Raw genomic sequence first — 20,900 nt, 5'->3', positions numbered from 1 at the left:
TGCTTACAGTCATGCACGCAGGTCTATCATTGTATCATACAAACAGATACACTGATTACAGCTTGAAGGGAAGGTTGTGGTTTCGTGCCCAGGATTCTTCTATTGTTTGAGACGTTCTATACCAACTTGGACTCTCAAGTATTCCTAAGGAAGATCATACTTCTTGGGGATTGTTTTGCCAGGGTCGGCCAGGACCACATTTGAAGAGGCATGATAAGGAGGAAGGTGTCAGCAATACCAACTCAAATGGAGTTATTCTCCTAACCAAATTTGTAGAATATGACCTTGTCATCTTCAATCAGAAAAACAAATTCAAAACATCCTGGATGCATCCACACAATGGCATATCATTGGCTGTCATTGTCTGAGGTAAGGATTGTTGTGTTGTGAACATCCCAAGAGCGATGACGAGTCCCAGCAACTTTTGGAAAGGACAGATCCCTTGATCCGCTCCATTATGTCCAGTAGACTAATAAATAAAAAGGGTGAAAACTAGGGCTAAGACGGCCAAGACGTCTGAGAGATACCAGCAAACTGCACCTCAGGATGCACCTCTTGGTGCTGAATTCCCCAAAGAATAACCTGAGGATATCGAAACATACTGGAGCATGCTCAAGTCCACCATGCTCAACACCTTCAAGAATACCATTGTCTATGAGATCAAAAAGCACAAGGACTGATTTGATAACATGACCAAACTTGTATAACCCAGCGACACAAAACCAATAAACGTTTGCGCTTGACAGAATGACATAAGCTTTTAAGCTAAAAGAGAGACTCACCGCAGAGCGAAGGTAAATGTCCAACCTTGAGTGAGGGACTCAAACACAGGAAAGGCACTGGAGATCCTACATCTGGTGGACCCTGTCGATACCAGAGGCTTCTTCCATGCCACCAAGGCATTATACAAACCCAGTTACTGTAGCCTAAACCCATTCCGCTTAAAAGATGGACATAAGCTGCTGAATGATGAATCAATGACAAAGACTCCTACTCCTCCCAGAATCACATTGCGGCTTTCGTACAACCAGAGGCACAGACACGCAAGGAGCAAAAGCAAACAATTTACATGGCCTTTATGACCTTACAAAAGTATTTGAATCTATGAACTATGATGCCCTTTGGCTGACAAACTCACCAGGGTACTGTGATCAGTAACAGTGGTGCTAAAATGTAATCCTTAAAATTGAAACCTGGGGTGAAACTGGATCATTGTCCCCACCCATTCTTCATTGCTGCCATCATTCACCTTACAGCTCGAATCTGTTTCAAGGAGTCCAAACCTAAACAAATTCAAGACAAACAGCAAATAGGTTTTCATCATGGAGCTCCGGTATGCACATGACAATGCCATATCTGCCCACTTGGAAGAACACATACTGGGGATCCTGGATGCCTTCGCAAAGACGTACACAGTCCTAGGTCTGGCACTAAACACAAAAAAGACACCAAGCCCGACCTGATAAGACAACACCGCCCAAAACAATACGTGTTGGCAATACCAGACAACACAGGCCACAACAATATATATTGACTATATCACCCCCGTAAATGTGGATCACTTTCAATACCGTTGTAGCGGTTTTCTTGAGTCGAAGGAGAGGCGGACCAAAACGCAGCGTGGCTATTATTCATGGTTCTTTAATAAAGGAACTATACATGAATATACTAACAAAACAAGAAATGTATATAATTAAAAAAAAATATATATATATATATATTTTTTTTTTTTTTTTTTTTTTTTTAAACAGCCCTATCTGGTGCAAACACAGAGACAGGAACAATCACCCACAAAACCCAACACCAAACAGGCTACCTAAATATGGTTCCCAATCAGAGACAATGACTAACACCTGCCTCTGATTGAGAACCATATCAGGCCAAACATAGAAATAGACAAACTAGACATGTAACATAGAATGCCCACTCAGATCACACCCTGACCAAACAAAACATAGAAACATACAAAGCAAACTATGGTCAGGGTGTGACAACCGTGGAAGCTTTCTCTCCTCTAAAGCTAAATTAGCAGTGGAGCATTTGCCAGACTGGGGAAATTAGTGTTTGACTATGGTGATATTCAGGTCACAACTTAATAAGTAAGTCCTCATCTACAAAGCTGTAGTTCTTCCAACCCTAATGTATGGGGAAACCAAAACCACATACAGTAAGCACCACCAAAGATTCCTCTGCAAAATCATGAAGATCAGATGGGAAGACAGGTGCACCAACACCTGTGTCCTGAAGGAGTGTGGTAGCAGAATCAGAATTAGTTAGGTAACATTGATAAATAAGATGTCTATTTATATAATAATGCTTATGTGAGATATTTGTCATTAGAATGTCTTCTTTTGGATAATACTGTTGGCAGTTTGCAGTTATCCCTTCTCTGCTAGGGCTTAGTCACTTGGGCCCCAGAGAGGGGAGAGGTCAGGCCTGTCTTCTTATGGGAATGTGTCTGTAACTATTACATGTCCCCTCTGAGGTTGCCCTTATCTTGATTTTTGACCTAAGAGGCTCAATGTCTTTTCTGAACTTGTCCAGGAGGGGGTGTATTTGATATACAGTGGGGCAAAAAAGTATTTAGTCAGCCACCAATTGTGCAAGTTCTCCCACTTAAAAAGATGAGAGAGGCCTGTAATTTTCATCATAGGTACACTTCAACTATTACAGACAAAATTAGAGAAAAAAATCCAGAAAATCATATTGTAGGATTTTTAATGCATTTATTTGCAAATTATGGTGGAAAATAAGTATTTGGTCAATAACAAAAGTTTATCTCAATACTTTGTTATATACCCTTTGTTGGCAATGACAGAGGTCAAATGTTTTCTGTAAGTCTTCACAAGGTTTTCACACACTGTTGCTGGTATTTTGGCCCATTCCTCCATGCAGATCTCCTCTAGAGCAGTGATGTTTTGGGGCTGTTGCTGGGCAACACAGACTTTCAACTCCCTCCAAAGATTTTCTATGGGGTTGAGATCTGGAGACTGGCTAGGCCACTCCAGGATCTTGAAATGCTTCTTACGAAGCCACTCCTTCGTTGCCCGGGCGGTGTGTTTGGGATCATTTTCATGCTGAAAACCCCAGCCACGTTTCATCTTCAATGCCCTTGCTGATGGAAGGAGGTTTTCACTCGAAATCTCTCGATACGTGGCCCCATTCATTCTTTCCTTTACACGGATAAGTCGTCCTGGTCCCTTTGCAGAAAAACAGCCCCAAAGCATGATGTTTCCACCCCCATGCTTCACAGTAGGCATGGTGTTCTTTGGATGCAACTCAGCATTCTTTGTCCTCCAAACACGACGAGTTGAGTTTTTACCAAAAAGTTATATTTTGGTTTCATCTGACCATATGACATTCTCCCAATCTTCTTCTGGATCATCCAAATGCTCTCTAGCAAACTTCAGACGGGCCTGGACATGTACTGGCTTAAGCAGGGGGACACGTCTGGCACTGCAGGATTTGAGTCTTCGGCGGCGTAGTGTGTTACTGATGGTAGGCTTTGTTACTTTGGTCCCAGCTCTCTGCAGGTAATTCACTAGGTCCCCCTGTGTGGTTCTTGGATTTTTGATCACCATTCTTGTGATCATTTTGACCCCACGGGGTGAGATCTTGCGTGGAGCCCCAGATCGAGGGAGATTATCAGTGGTCTTGTATGTCTTCCATTTCCTAATAATTGCACCCACAGTTGATTTCTTCAAACCAAGCTGCTTACCTATTGCAGATTCAGACTTCCCAGCCTGGTGCAGGTCTACAATTTTGTTTCTGGTGTCCTTAGACAGCTCTTTGGTCTTGGCCATAGTGGAGTTTGGAGTGTGACTGTTTGAGGTTGTGGACAGGTGTCTTTTATACTGATAACAAGTTCAAACAGGTGCCATTAACCTCTTGAACATCTGGGGGCAGTATTTCATTTTTGGATGAAAAACGTTCCTGTTTCAAACAAGATGCGGGGGTGGCAGGGTAGCCTAGTGGTTAGAGCGTTGGACTAGTAACCGGAAGGTTGTGAGTTCAAACCCCCGAGCTGACAAGGTACAAATCTGTCGTTCTGCCCCTGAACAGGGGGCAGTTCTGTTCCCAGGCCGTCATTGAAAATAAGAATTTGTTCTTAACTGACTTGCCTGGTTAAATAAAGATAAAATAAAAAATAAAAAAGATATTTTGTCACGAAAAGATGCTCGACTATGCATATAATTGACAGCTTTGGAAAGAAAACACTCTGACATTTCCAAAACTGCAAAGATATTGTCTGTGAGTGCCACAGAACTAATGCTACAGGCGAAACCAAGATGAAATTTCATACAGGAAGTGAGCCAGATTTTTGAGGCGCTGTGTTCCAATGTCTCCTTATATGGCTGTGAATGCGCAAGGAGAGAGCCTACACTTTCTGTCGTTTCCCCAAGGTGTTTGCAGCATTGTGACGTATATGTAGGCATATCATTGGAAAATTGACCATAAGACACTACATTTACCAGGTGTCCGCTCGGGGTCCTCCGTCGAAACTATTGCGTAATTTCCAGGTGCGCGCATTTTTCCATTTTGAACAGAGGAGAAACCAAACTGCCACGAGTGACTTATCATCAAATAGATATGTGAAAAACACCTTGAGGATTGATTCTAAACAACATTTGCCATGTTTCTGTCGATATTATGGAGTTAATTTGGAAAAAGTTTGCGTTGTAATGACTGAATTTTCTGTTTTTTTTCTCAGCCAAACATGATGAACAAAATGGAGCGATTTCTCCTACACAAATAATATTTTTGGAAAAACTGAACATTTGCTATCTAACTGAGAGTCTCCTCATTGAAAACATCCGAAGTTCTTCAAAGGTAAATTATTTTATTTGAATGCTTTTCTTGTTTTTGTGAAAATGTTGCCTGCTGAATGCTAGGCTTAATGCTATGCTAGCTATCAATACTCTTACACAAATGCTTGTGTAGCTATGGTTGAAAAGCATTTTTTGAAAATCTGAGATGACAGTGTTGTTAACAAAAGGCTAAGCTTGTGAGCCAATATATTTACTTCATTTCATTTGCGATTTTCATGAATAGTTAACGTTGCATAATGGTAATGAGCTTGAGGCTATAATTATGCTCCCGGATACGGGATTGCTCGTCGCAACAGGTTAATACAGGTAACGAGTGGAGGACAGAGGAACCTCTTAAAGAAGAAGTTACAGGTCTGTGAGAGTCAGAAATCTTGCTTGTTTGTAGGTGACCAAATACTTATTTTCCACCATCATTTGCAAATAAATTAATTAAAAATCCTACAATGTGATTTTCTGGATTTCTTTTTCTAATTTTGTCTGTCATAGTTGAAGTGTACCTATGATGAAAATTACAGGCCTTTCTCATCTTTTTAAGTGCGAGAACTTGCACAATTGGTGGCTGACTAAATACTTTTTTGCCCCACTGTATGCCATTGGATGGGGTAATGTTTTTGGTTCTAAGTGGTACCAAGAACGAGATAAGAACTTAGTTTAGGAGACCAAACTGAAAGATAATTTATAGCCAATGCTGTCTGGCTATGTGTGTCTTTGCTATAAAGGATCTCAGTTGCCAATATGTAAGCACTCTCAGAGAATTCATTTATAGACACTGAATTGATCTGAGAGTCACAGGGCTATGGTGAAGCTCATAGAATTAAAGATGGACTTTATGATAACTCTGACTTGTGTGTGGTTTGCTCTCATGATTTGGTAACACAGGAAATTTCCACGACAAGGAGGCAAACATTAACACTTCTTGATGCACCCATCCCGTTATAGCGGGATCATTTTCGTCAACATCCGCTGAATTGCAGAGCGCCAAATTCAAATTAAATTACTAAAAATATTACATTTTCATGAAATCACATGTGCAATATAGCAAAACACAGCTTAGCTTGTTGTTAATCCACCTGTTGTGTCAGATTTCAAAAAAGCTTTTTGGTGAAAGCATACCAAGCGGTTATGTAAGGACATCTCTCTCAGCAGACAAAACATTACAAACAGCTAAGCAGCCATCTTCGGATGTTTGCACTCACGAGACTCCCAGTTACCCAATAAATGTTCCTTTTGTTCCATAAAGATTATTTTATATCCAAAATGCCTCCATTTGGTTGGCGTGTTATGCTCAGCAATCCACAGGTTCGAGCGGTCACGACCGTGCAGACGAAAATTCCAAATAGTATCCGTAAAGTTCGTAGAAACATGTCAAACGTTTTTTATAATCAATCCTCAGGTTGTTTTTACAATATATAACCGATAATATTTCAACCGGACTGTAGCTTCTTCAATAGGAGAGAGAGAGAAAATGTCTGCTCCAAGATGTTGCACATGCAAAATGCTGCTGGCACCCAGCCATCCAATGACACGATGTGAACTTTCTCGCTCATTTTTCAAAATAAAAGCCTGAAACTATGTCTAAAGACTGTTCACACCATGTGGAAGCCATAGGAAATGAATCTGGTTGATATCCCTTTAAATGGAGCGAAGGCAGGCAATGGAACAGAGAGCTTTCAGGAAAAACAGCATTTCCGGGTTGGATTTTCGTCAGGTTTGCGCCTGCAATATCAGTTCTGTTATACTCACAGACAATATTTTGACAGTTTTGGAAACTTTAGGGTGTTTTCTATCCTAATCTGACAATTATATGCATATTCTAGATTCTGGGCCTGAGAAATAGGCAGTTTCATTTGGGTACGTTTTTCATCCAAACATCAAAATACTGCCCCCTACATTCAACATGTATGTAAGTCTAAGCCCTTGGTTCGCAATATCTACTAAGCTAACATATGGAATTGTTTTAAGATGGTCATATGATGGATCATTTAGCTATTTGATTTGAAATTTTAGGACCCCTGTAGGTATATTTTTTTTTTTAAAGAAAAAAAAGGCCTTTACTGTCATAGCCCATACAAATCTTTTTTTATTTTATTTTTTTATTTTTATTTTTTTATTTTATTTATCCGTTATTTTACCAGGTAAGTTGACTGAGAACACGTTCTCATTTGCAGCAACGACCTGGGGAATAGTTACAGGGGAGAGGAGGGGGATGAATGAGCCAATTGTAAACTGGGGATTATTAGGTGACCGTGATGGTTTGAGGGTGTGAATAACACATTTATAAAACAGACAGTAAATATAATAACAATGAGGAATAATGTTTTGAAGTGTCTGTCTTATGTCTAGGAGATATATATACAGTATAAGCAACTCAGGATGTTTTATATATATATTTTTTAGACCCAAATTTACCCACTTTGGCTATGGAACTTCTTACACCTTATTCACATTGTGCCATTTATATGGTCCGGTACTGGGTTACCGAATGACGACTCCCCTGAAGGTTGTGTGCGTCGTAGAGCAAAACAAGTGAGTGCTAATTGTTCCTGAGAGTCCTACCTGTCGATGTTGTTGTTGCTCAAACATTTCTGTCTGGACAGTCAGTTTCCGAAATTAGGTCGTAGGCATCAGAAAGTTCAGACAACTGCCGTAAAGCTTGTGGATGTTGTAGAGCAAAACAAACAACGACATGGGGTGATGAGTTGCTAGCTCAAACGGTTCGGGTTTACCAGACAATTTCGTGATGATTGTCTTGTTCAGATCCTCTCATGTGTAGAAAAACACAGCTTTCACAAGCTCCATGTTATGGAATGGGCACAAGCTTTATATCGATGGAAAATGGGTATTGAGCTGCAGCCACCGAAAGAAACGATAAGTCTCTAACAGAAACACACAGGAAGCTATTCAATATTCAAAATGACGTGAAGTATTGACTCGTGTTTTTTTAAAGCATCACCACTACCATCACCAGCTCACTAGTATAGGTCCTGTACTCCCAGCTAACCGCAAAGCAATTTGGTGGACAGAAGAAACGCTACAAGTACCAACCTGAAAAAGTGCCCTATAAACACCACTAATTAGGAGGACAATGTATTGGACAGAACCACATGGAGGAAGACAGTCAACAAGGGAGTTACACTACAAGAACTCTGCCACTCCGCAGAAGACAAGTGACAACAATGTAAGGAGATCTTTACCTCCAAGAAGGCCCCCCAATCATCCACCACCATCACATACCCTTGGCCACACTGCAGCAGAATCTTGCATCTCTTGGATTATCCTCTTCAGCTATCTGAAGACCCACAAACAGGAAGCAACAGGAGGACAATAATTCTCAACCTACAGTGATCGTCTATAATGGTAACTTGAGTTGCTTTTGATTGAGCTTGGCCAGCGCAATGGAAGCAATGATATAGTCCAAAAAGTACAATCCATCAATCCTACACTCCAGGTAGGCTGAATCAGACAATCAAAAGTATTTGAAATAAATCATACTATTTGAACTCAGTTCTGCTGAGAGATTTGAACAAAATCCTATTGTGTAGAAGTAATAAGGATGGGGAAAAAATATATTTATCTTCCTTTAAAGCTGCAATATATAACTTTTTGGGCAAATGTGAGTTATTGCTCTGTCATTCTCATTGAAAGCAAGTTTAAGAACCGGTAAATGTTCTGTGTGTGCTATTTCTATGCTTTCCCTTCTTAAGTTTAGTTTTTTACGTCTTTTACATTCGGTTTTGTACACCAGTCTCAAACAGCTGAAAATATAATATTTTGGGTTATATTAAAAATATATTTCACAGTGGTTTAGATGGTACAATGATTCTCTACATAAATTGCTTGTTTGGTCACAAACTGAAATTAGGCTAAATAATTCAAATTTTAGCAACCAGGAAATGACAGAGAAAGTTATAATATTGCACATTTAATTTGTAAAAATGTTGTTGTTGTTGTTTTGAAGCATGGATTTCCATTATTCCAATTTTAAAGATGGAGCTCGAAATTGATTAATACAGAGTAAAATGTAGATTTGTTCCCCTTGTAATGATCACAACAAAAATCTCACCCAGCAGCTGGCTCAAATACGATGTTGCGTAATTCTGCCACTAGCTAAATGCATTATATTGTTTAGCCTGATGATGGCCTCACTAACTTGTGCAGGTCTTCTTGTCAGCGAGATTCTGAATTGCCGTCTGGAGCTTAAGCTCCTGGTAGGGTCACCCGTAGCGGTAAGGTCGGATGTTACAGGCAAAGTGTGATAGAACAAAGACCTTAACTGCAGAGCAGGCAGAATATAATGGTCACAATGGTTGTAAAGGTGGAGGAAGACTGCAGTAGCGAGAGGTCACCAGTCGTCATGGGCTGCATGCCATTGGAGCTGCCAGTAGGATCACCTCTTTAAGGTCAGAAAGCAAACGTTTAAATTTTGGAGCCTGGAACGTGCAAACTCTGATGAACAATGCAACCAGTGATCAACTGGAGAAATGAACTGCGATCATTCCAAGAGAACTGAGTTGATATTGGATTCACAGTGCTGCCCTCACCGAAACCCAACTCGCAGATGAAGGGCATCTGAAGGAAGACAAAGGCGGCTAAACCTTCTTCTGAAAAGGTAAACCAGCTGATTAACCAGGAATTCATGGGGTTTGGCCGGGACCACAACCGTTGAATATACCAACTAAATTGAGTTATTCTCCTAACCAAATGCAATACACTCTTCTGTCAGATGAATCAATCTAATCCTGGTGTAGAGAACTAATTACATTGTTTTGTTTACCTCCATTTGCTTCTCTGTAAACACTCTCATGGCCATGTGGTTAATGCTAAGAATGTTTTATTTTAATTAACCTTTATTTAACCAGGTAGGCCAGTTGAGAACAAGTTCTCATTTACAACTGCGACCTGGCCAAGATAAAGCAATGCAGTTTGACAAAAACAACATCACAGAGTTACACATCGGATAAACAAACGTACAGTCAATAACACAATATAATAATCTATATACAATGTGTGCAAATGTAGTAAGATTAGGGAGGGAAGGAAATAAATAGGCTATAGTGGAAATAATTACAATTTAGCATTAACACTGGAGTGATAGATGTGCAGATGATGATGTGCCAGTAGGGATACTAGGGTGCAAAAGAGCAAAAATAAATAACAATATGGGGATGAGGTAGTTGGGTGGGCTATTTACAGATGGGCTGTGTACAGGTGCAGTGATCGGTAAGTTGCTCTGACAGCTGATGCTTAAAGTTAGTGAGGGAGATAAGTCTACAGCTTCAGTGATTTTTGCAATTCGTTCCAGTCATTAGCAGCAGAGAACTGGAAGGAAAGGAGGCCAAAGGGTGTTGGCTTTGGGGATGACCAGTGAAATATACCTGCTGGAGCGCCTACTACAGGTGGGTGTTGCTATGGTGACCAGTGAGCTGAGATAAGGTGGGGCTTTACCTAGCAAAGACTTATAAATGACCTGGAGCCAGTGGGTTTGGCAACGAATATGAAGTGAGAGCGTACAGGTCGCAGTGGTGGGTAGTATATGGGGCTTTGGTGACAAAACGGATGGCACTGTGATAGACTAAATCCAATTTGCTGAGTAGAGTGTTGGAGGCTATTTTGTAAATGACATCGCTGAAGTCAAGGACTGGTAGGATAGTCAGTTTTTTGAGGGTATGTTTAGCAGCATGAGTGAAGGAGGCTTTGTTGCGAAATAGGAAACTGTCTAGCCAGACACCTAGGTATTTGTAGTTGTCCACATATTTTAAGTCAGAACCGTCCAGAGTAGTGATGCTAGTCGGGCGGGCGGGTGCGGGCAGCAATCGGTTGAAGAGCATGCATTTGCTTTTACTAGGATTTAAGAGCAGTTGGAGGCCACGGAAGGAGTGTTGAATGGCATTGAAGCTGGTTTGGAGGTTTGTTAACACAGTGTCCAAAGAAAGGCCAGAAGTATCATTGATATATACAGAGAAAAGAGTCAGCCTGAGAATTGAACCCTGTGGCACCCCCATAGAGACTGCCAGAGGTCTGGACAACAGGCCCTCCGATTTAACATGCTGAACTCTATCTGAGAAGTAGTTGGTAAACCAGGCGAGGCAGTCATTTGAGAAACCAAGGCTATTGAGTCTGCCGATAAGAATCCGGTGATTGACAGAGTTGAAAGCCTTGGCCAGGTTGGTGAAGACGGCTGCACAGCACAGTCTTTTATTGATGGCGGTTATGATATTGTTTAGTACCACAAGCGACGTGGCTGAGGTGCATCCATGACCAGCTCGGAAACCAGATTGCATAGCGGAGAAGGTACAGTGGGATTCGAAATGGTCGGTGATCTGTTTGTTAATTAACTTGGCTTTCAAAGACTTTAGAAAGGCATGGCAGGATAGATATGGGTCTGTAACAGTTTGAGTCTAGAGTGTCTCCCCCTTTGAAGAGGGGGATGACCACGGCAGCTTTCCAATCTTTAGGAATCTCAGATGATACGAAAGAGAGGTTGAACAGGCCAGTAATAGGGCTTGCAACAATTGCGGCGGATAATTTTAGGAAGAGAGGGTCCAGATTGTCTAGCCCAGCTGACTTGTAGGGGTCCAGATTTCTTAGCTCCTTCAGAACATCAGCTATCTAGATTTGGGTGAAAGAGATGCGGGGGGGGGGGGGGGGTCTTGGGCAAGTTGCTGCGGGGGGTGCAGAGCTGTTGGCCGGGGTAGGGTTGGCCAGGTGGAAAGCATGGCCAGCCGTAGAAAAATGCTTCATGAAATATTTATCGGTGTCCAAAGAATGGCCAGTGTCTCCAGTGTCCTTCCAGCTGGGAGGAGGTGCTCTTATTCTCCATGGACTTTACGGTGTCCCACATCTTTTTGGAATTTGTGCTACAGGATACAAATTTCTGTTTGAAAAAGCTAGCCTTTGCTTTCCTAACCGACTGTGTATAATGGTTCCTAACTTCCCTGAAAAGTTGCATATTGCAGGGGCTATTCGATGCTAATACTGCTAATGCAGTACACCACAGGATTTGTTTGTGCTGGCAGTCAAGTCTGGAGTGAACCAATGGCTATATCTGTTCTTAGTTCTACATTTTTTGAATGGGGCATGCTTATTTAAGATGGTGAGGAAAGCACTTTTAAGGAACAACCAGGCATCCTCTACTGATGGGATGAGGTCAATACCCAGGTCGATTAGAAAGGCCTGCTCGTTAAAGTGTTTTAGGGAGCGTTTCACAGTGATGAGGGGTGGGCGTTTGACCGCTGACACATTACGGATGCAGACAATGAGGCAGTGGGTGCTGAGATCCTGGTTGAAGGTTGAAGACAGCAGAAGTGTATTTAAAAGGCAAGTTGTTCGGAATGAGATCTATGAAGGTACCCTTGTATTAGGGTTGTACCTGATACAGTGCCTTGCAAAAGTATTCGGCCCCTTGAACTTTGCGACCTTTTGCCACATTTCAGGCTTCAAATATAAAGATATAAAACTGTATTTTTTTGTGAAGAATCAACAACAAGTGGGACACAATCATGAAGTGGAACGACATTTATTGGATATTTCAAACTTTTTTAACACATCAAAAACTGAAAAATTGTGCGTGCAAAATTATTCAGCCCCCTTAAGTTAATACTTTGTAGCGCCACCTTTTGCTGCGATTACAGCTGTAAGTCGCTTGGGGTATGTCTCTATCAGTTTTGCACATCGAGAGACTGACATTTTTTCCCATTCCTCCTTGCAAAACAGCTCGAGCTCAGTGAGGTTGGATGGAGAGCATTTGTGAACAGCAGTTTTCAGTTCTTTCCACAGATTCTCGATTGGATTCAGGTCTGGACTTTGACTTGGCCATTCTAACACCTGGATATGTTTATTTTTGAACCATTCCATTATAGATTTTGCTTTATGTTTTGGATCATTGTCTTGTTGGAAGACAAATCTCCGTCCCAGTCTCAGGTCTTTTGCAGACTCCATCAGGTTTTCTTCCAGAATGGTCCTGTACTTGGCTCCATTCATCTTCCCATCAATTTTAACCATCTTCCCTGTCCCTGCTGAAGAAAAGCAGGCCCAAACCATGATGCTGCCACCACCATGTTTGACAGTGGGGATGGTGTGTTCAGGGTGATGAGCTGTGTTGCTTTTACGCCAAACATAACGTTTTGCATTGTTGCCAAAAAGTTCAATTTTGGTTTCATCTGACCAGAGCACCTTCTTCCACATGTTTGGTGTGTCTCCCAGGTGGCTTGTGGCAAACTTTAAACTACACTTTTTATGGATATCTTTAAGAAATGGCTTTCTTCTCGCCACTCTTCCATAAAGACCAGATTTGTGCAATATACGACTGATTGTTGTCCTATGGACAGAGTCTCCCACCTCAGCTGTAGATCTCTGCAGTTCATCCAGAGTGATCATGGGCCTCTTGGCTGTATCTCTGATCAGTCTTCTCCTTGTATGAGCTGAAAGTTTAGAGGGACGGCCTGGTCTTGGTAGATTTGCAGTGGTCTGATACTCCTTCCATTTCAATATTATCGCTTGCACAGTGCTCCTTGGGATGTTTAAAGCTTGCGAAATCTTTTTGTATCCAAATCCGGCTTTAAACTTCTTCACAACAGTATCTCGGACCTGCCTGGTGTGTTCCTTGTTCTTCATGATGCTCTCTGCGCTTTTAACGGACCTCTGAGACTATCACAGTGCAGGTGCATTTATACGGAGACTTGATTACACACAGGTGGATTGTATTTATCATCATTAGTCATTTAGGTCAACATTGGATCATTCAGAGATCCTCACTGAACTTCTGGAGAGAGTTTGCTGCACTGAAAGTAAAGGGGCTGAATAATTTTGCACGCCCAATTTTTCAGTTTTTGATTTGTTAAAAAGGTTTGAAATATCCAATAAATGTCGTTCCACTTCATGATTGTGTCCCACTTGTTGTTGATTCTTCACAAAAAATACAGTTTTATATCTTTATGTTTGAAGCCTGAAATGTGGCAAAAGGTCGCAAAGTTCAAGGGGGCCGAATACTTTCGCAAGGCACTGTAAATTCCTTGATAATTCCTGTGAGATTGAGGGCATCAAGCATAGATTGTAGGATGGCCAGGGTGTTAAGCATATTTAGGTCACATAACAGTACGAACTCTGAAGATAAATGGAGGGCAATCATTTCACATGTGGTGTCCAGGGCACAGCTTGGGGCTGAGGAGGGTCTATAACAAGCGGCAACAGTGAGAGACTTATTTCTGGAAAGGTGGATTTTTAAAAGTAGAAGCTTGAACAGTTTGGGCACAGACCTGGATAGTATGACAGAACTCTGCAGGCTAACTCCGCCCCCTTTGGCAAGTCTATCTTGACGGAAAATGTTGTAGTTGGGGATCGACATTTCTGAATTTTTGGTGGCCTTCCTAATCCAGGATTCAGACACTGCTAGGACATCAGGGTTGGTGGAGTGTGCTAAAGCATTGAAAAAAACAAAAGGAGTCTTCTGATGTTAACATGCATGAATCCAAGGCTTTTACGATTACAGAAGTCAACAAATGAGAGCGCCTGGGGAATAGGTGTGTGGTACTGGGGGCTAACCTCTACATCACCAGACGAGGAGTAGGATAAGGGTACGGCTAAAGACTATAAGAACTGGTTGTCTAGTGCGCTGGGAACAGAGAATGAAAGGAGCAGATTTCTGGGTGTGGTAGTTTAGAATCAGGGCATAATGTACAGACAAGGGTATGGTAGGAAGTGTGTACAGTGGAGATAAACCTAGGCACTGAGTGATGAGAGCGATTGCATCTCTGGAGGCACTAGTTAAGCCAGGTGAGGTCTCTGCATGTGTGGGGGGTGGGACAAAAGAGTTATCTAAGGCATGATGAGTGGGACTGGGTGCTCTACAGTGAAATAATACAATAAGTACTAACTGAGACAGCAGTAGACAAGGCATATTGACACTAGAGAGAGGCATAAGCAATCACGGGTGTTGATCGGGAGAGCTTAGATAACACCTGGTAAATGGCGATGAATGGGCAGAGAGGGTCAATAGATACGCACATGACCTGAGTTTGAGGCTGGGGCTGACTGATAAACAACAAGAGGTACCGCGTTAGTGAATTGTCCAACAGGCATCAGCTGTGTAGCCGAGTGATCATAGAGTCTGATGAGTCAGAGAGCCGTTCGGTAGTCGCTCTACGCTTGGCAAGCGGGAGACAACGTTCAGAAAGCTAGAGGGCCGGGGCTAGCAGATGGGTCTTTGGCGACATCACAAAGGAAAAGCCTGTTGAAACCACATCTGACGATTACGTCGGCAGACCAGTTGTGATGGATCGGCGGGGCTTCATGTCGACTATAAGGGTCCAGGCCAATTGGCAAAAGAGGCATTGTAGCCCAAGAAGTTAGCTGGTATATGGGCCTAGCTCGAGGCTAACTGGTGCTTGCTTCGGGACAGAGGCGTTATCTGACAGTAGCCACTCGATTGCAGCTAGCTAGCTGCGATGATCTGGTGTAATGGTCTAGAGCTTGAGGCAGGAATCCGGTGACGTGGTAGTGAGAAGCAGTCCGATATGCTCTGGGTTGATATCATGCTGTGCAGACTAGCAGGTATTGTCCGAGCTAAAGCTGACTGGTGTCCAAGCTATAGGTGAAGACCGCTAGCCGTGGCTAACAAAGACTGATAGCTAGTAGCTAGCTAGCTCCTGATGGAGGTTCCAGTTATAAGGAATAAACAAAGCAGATCCGTACCACATTGGGTGAGGCGGGTTACAGGAAAGTATATTTAGTTCATAGATAGAAAGTGAGATTAAAATATATATGAAAAAAATAAATATTTACACTGGATAAGACACGGGATAAGACAAAGACAAACACACGTCCGACTGCTACGCCATCTTGGTATGATCATCATTAGTTACAGTTGATAATAAAAAAAAATTACAAGTAGGCTTATTAAATCATTATGGAGCAGAGCGCAGACCAAGCCGTAACAGTTTGAACCCGATGGTTAGTGCAGACAATAGACGATGGTATAGCCTGTATTGTACACTCTTCTCCCTATTATAATTCTATGTGCACTAATCTTCCAACATTACTATCGGTTGTATAACTGAATTTCGCAACTTTCAGGATGAATCAAACCACTGTATTTTATTCATCAGTATGATTCAGAAATATTTGTCTAACTCTAAATAATTTACATGATCAGAGTATGCATATATTTAGATAGATTTCTTCCATTTATCCATAATATTCTGAACCCGTTCTCTCGATATACAGTGTATTCTAATGAGTCTGTCAACAAAATTCTAACTAAAAAGGTACACCGTATTTAAAGTGATGACTTAAGATACAGTAAAAAGTTTGGACACACCTACTCATTCCAGGGTTTTACTTTAGTTGTACTATTTTCTACATTTATAGAATAATAGTGAAGACATCAAAACTATGAAATAACACATATGGAATCATTTAGTAACCAAATAAAAATATTTTTTATGTTTTATATTCTTCAAAGAAGCCACCCTTTGCCTTTATGACATCTTGGAGACTCTTGGAATTCCCTCAACCAGCTTCATGAGGAAGGCTTTTCCAACAGTCTTGAAGGAGTTCCTACATATGCAGGGAGAAGGGCACAACGCAGCACTCCGGGCCAAGGGCACAATGACCACTGGCCACAAAAGGGTGTATTATGGCCACACAAAGGGGATGCCGCCGTGAAATTCAGGGCATTATCAAGTGCATGTCAATTTGTGAATGAGTGACTGATGAAGTGTGTACAGCCTGCGCCAAAAACTAAGCAAGAACTCATGACTTTCAAGACACTTTTTTCAAATCATCATTAGAGTCGCATAATGCATCCTTACAATGTATTAAAAATCAAAACATAAATTACATTTATAACTCTTTATAAAATTAAGCATATAGGAGTAACTATTTATTTGTTAACTGCTCAACACAGAATAACCGCATGTGCGCACTCCCTCAGATCACTTGGAGAAAATATCCTTTCACTTTTATTCAGATTTATTCAATTGTATTCTTCATACTATAAAAAAAAATATAAAATAATGCCATGGAATTCTAAGCAAATCTTGTCTGCTAAATTAACTAATGTAGCCCACAGCCTTTTGGCATAGCCAGATCCGTACCTAACATAAGGACAACTCAGAGTATGCTGTTCTGTTCTTCTGAAATAGACTACATTTTCTTCATATCATGTTTCTTTAGACCTGTCTAAAATAAATAATGGATTTATTGTGATGGTGTAGACTATATTACATGGATTTATTAGACTTTTAAAAATGTAGTTCCAAAGGTCTGCATCAGTGGCGTGTAGGCTGTGTGGAAGCCAGGAGATGCTAAATGTGTTTATGTTAATTGCAGTCAATTACCGTGAGACCGACAGTTATTTGCTTGACAGTCACCTGCGGAATACATTTTGTGATCGCCACAGCCCTACCCCTAACCTTAACCCATAACCCCTAGCCTAGCTAAAGTTAGCGAGCTAGCTAACGTTAGCCACCTATCTAGAATTCGTAACATATCATACGTTTTGAAAATTCGTAACATATTATACGTTTATACGCAGATCCGAATATACACTGAGTGTACAAAACATTAGGAATACCTTCCTAATATTGAGTTGCACCTCTTTTGCCTTCAGAACAGCCTCAATTCGTTGGGGCATTTACTCTACAAGATGTCAAAAGGGTTCCACAGGGATGCTGGCCCATATTGACTCAAATACTTCCCACACTACAGCGAGTGAAATCGCTGCAAAACTTAGCAAAGATCTGCAGTCAGTTTCAGAATGATTGGCAAGAAATAAGTTAGTCCTAAGTTAGTCCTAGCTAAAATAAAATTTTTTAGGACAAACCATTCAGTAAACCCTAAACCTCAACTAAATATTGTAATAAATAATGTGGAAATTGAGCAAGTTGAGGTGACTAAACTGCTTGGAGTAAATCTGGATTGTAAACTGTCATGGTCAAAACATGTTGATACAACAGTAGCTAAGATGGGGAGAAGTCTGTCCATAATAAAGTGATGCTCTGCCTTCTTAACAACACTATTAACAAGGCAGGTCCTACAGGCCCTAGGTTTGTTACAGACTACCGTCCAGTCGTGTGTTCAGGTGGCACAAAAGAGGGCACAGCTGTCCCTTAAATGTACACGGAGCGCTAACAATAATATTCATGTCAATCTCTCCTGGCTCAAGGTAGAGAAGAGAGTAACTTCGTCACTACTTGCATTTGTGAGTAGAATTGACATAAATGCACCAAGCTGTCTGTTCTTGGGGCTAGGGTTTATTTTCCTGAATAAGCCTCCTGACTGACGTACCCAAAGGAAACTGCCTGTTATTCAGGCCCAGAAGCCAGGATATGCATATAATTGGTTGCATTGGATAGAAAACACTTTGAAGTTTGTAGAAATGATTAAATAATGTATTCGACTTTAACACAATTGATATGGCAGGCAAAAATCCAAAGATAAACCAACCAGAATTTTTTTTTTTAACTCCCAGGCTCTTATAATGGAAAGCTATGGGTTCTATGTAATTCCAGCTCCCAGATTGCAATTCCTATGGCTTCCACTAGATGTCAACAGTCTTTGTTCATTGTTTAAGGCTTGTTTCTTCAAAAACAAGCAAGAATTTTGAGTTTTTGTACAAAGAGTCCCAGTTGAAAATCAGCTAATTTTACTTTTCTATTGATGGCGTTAACTAAACAGACTTTTTGGGATATAAAGAAGGATTTTATCTAACAAAACGACCATTCATACTGTAGCTGGGACCCTTTGGATTGCAAACAGAGGAAGATTTTCAAAAGTAAGTGATTTATTTAATCACTATTTGGGATTTTATGAATCCTATTGTGAATCGGACAATGCAGTTAGATTAACCAAGAATTTAAGCTTCTAAATGATATAAGATACATATAATAATCCATTTAAAAATAGCAGCCCAGTTTACCAACCCCCAAATGTGCTCTAGAATCAATTTTACAGTGCCTTGCGAAAGTATTCGGCCCCCTTGAACTTTGCGACCTTTTGCCACATTTCAGGCTTCAAACATAAAGATATAAAACTGTATTTTTTTGTGAAGAATCAACAACAAGTGGGACACAATCATGAAGTGGAACAACATTTATTGGATATTTCAAACTTTTTTAACAAATCAAAAACTGAAAAATTGGGCGTGCAAAATTATTCAGCCCCTTTACTTTCAGTGCAGCAACTCTGCAGCAACTCTCTCCAGAAGTTCAGTGAGGATCTCTGAATGATCCAATGTTGACCTAAATGACTAATGATGATAAATACAATCCACCTGTGTGTAATCAAGTCTCCGTATAAATGCACCTGCACTGTGATAGTCTCAGAGGTCCGTTAAAAGCGCAGAGAGAATCATGAAGAACAAGGAACACACCAGGCAGGTCCGAGATACTGTTGTGAAGAAGTTTAAAGCCGGATTTGGATACAAAAAGATTTCCCAAGCTTTAAACATCCCAAGGAGCACTGTGCAAGCGATAATATTGAAATGGAAGGAGTATCAGACCACTGCAAATCTACCAAGACCTGGCCGTCCCTCTAAACTTTCAGCTCATACAAGGAGAAGACTGATCAGAGATGCAGCCAAGAGGCCCATGATCACTCTGGATGAACTGCAGAGATCTACAGCTGAGGTGGGAGACTCTGTCCATAGGACAACAATCAGTCGTATATTGCACAAATCTGGCCTTTATGGAAGAGTGGCAAGAAGAAAGCCATTTCTTAAAGATATCCATAAAAAGTGTTGTTTAAAGTTTGCCACAAGCCACCTGGGAGACACACCAAACATGTGGAAGAAGGTGCTCTGGTCAGATGAAACCAAAATTGAACTTTTTGGCAACAATGCAAAACGTTATGTTTGGCGTAAAAGCAACACAGCTCATCACCCTGAACACACCATCCCCACTGTCAAACATGGTGGTGGCAGCATCATGGTTTGGGCCTGCTTTTCTTCAGCAGGGACAGGGAAGATGGTTAAAATTGATGGGAAGATGGATGGAGCCAAATACAGGACCATTCTGGAAGAAAACCTGATGGAGTCTGCAAAAGACCTGAGACTGGGACAGAGATTTGTCTTCCAACAAGACAATGATCCAAAACATACAGCAAAATCTACAATGGAATGGTTCAAAAATAAACATATCCAGGTGTTAGAATGGCCAAGTCAAAGTCCAGACCTGAATCCAATCGAGAATCTGTGGAAAGAACTGAAAACTGCTGTTCACAAATGCTCTCCATCCAACCTCACTGAGCTCGAGCTGTTTTGCAAGGAGGAATGGGAAAAAATGTCAGTCTCTCGATGTGCAAAACTGATTGAGACATACCCCAAGCGACTTACAGCTGTAATCGCAGCAAAAGGTGGCGCTACAAAGTATTAACTTAAGGGGGCTGAATAATTTTGCACGCACAATTTTTCAGTTTTTGATTTGTTAAAAAAGTTTGAAATATCCAATAAATGTCGTTCCACTTCATGATTGTGTCCCACTTGTTGTTGATTCTTCACAAAAAAATACAGTTTTATATCTTTATGTTTGAAGCCTGAAATGTGGCAAAAGGTCGCAAAGTTCAAGGGGGCCGAATACTTTCGCAAGGCACTGTAGTATTTCAAAATCCAGTGAAGTTATTTTTTCTACGACCGGTACCAAGGCCCTTTGTAGGGTCATGTGAAGGTTTGTTCATAAATGTTTAATATTATGATTATTTATTTGAACTACGTGCCCGCTAATTTCATCGGATGTTGTTGACAGGTGTCCCACTAGTGGGACGCCTAGCCTTAGTAGCACACAGCTCAGACACCCATGCATACCCCACAAGACATGCAACCAGAAGATTCTCACAATCCCCAAGTCCAGAACAGACTATGGGAGGCACACAGTACTGCATAGAGCCATGACTATATGGAACTCTACTCCACATCAGGTAAATTATGCAAGCAGTGGAATCAGATAAAAAAACAGATATAAATACACTTTATGGAACAACGGGGACTGTGAAGAGACACACCCAGGCACAGACACACACATGCTAACACATTTACTATACACACACTTACACATGGATTTTGATATGTGGTAAAGGCCT

At 41.1% G+C, this 20,900-nt stretch overlaps 1 protein-coding gene across 13 annotated transcripts in view; it reads right to left on the bottom strand.

The window, feature by feature from the left end:
• LOC110527673 (matrilin-4) overlaps nucleotides 1-20,900 on the bottom strand; it is a 113,674-nt gene that overhangs the window by 7,557 nt on the left and 85,217 nt on the right. The gene's annotated exons all lie outside the window — the stretch shown is intronic.

The sequence above is a fragment of the Oncorhynchus mykiss genome, chromosome 7 (genome assembly GCF_057628025.1).
Source record: "Oncorhynchus mykiss isolate SJ-2025 chromosome 7, ASM5762802v1, whole genome shotgun sequence".
NCBI classification, from domain to species: domain Eukaryota; kingdom Metazoa; phylum Chordata; class Actinopteri; order Salmoniformes; family Salmonidae; genus Oncorhynchus; species Oncorhynchus mykiss.
This window is presented reverse-complemented; position numbering and strand designations above follow the sequence as displayed.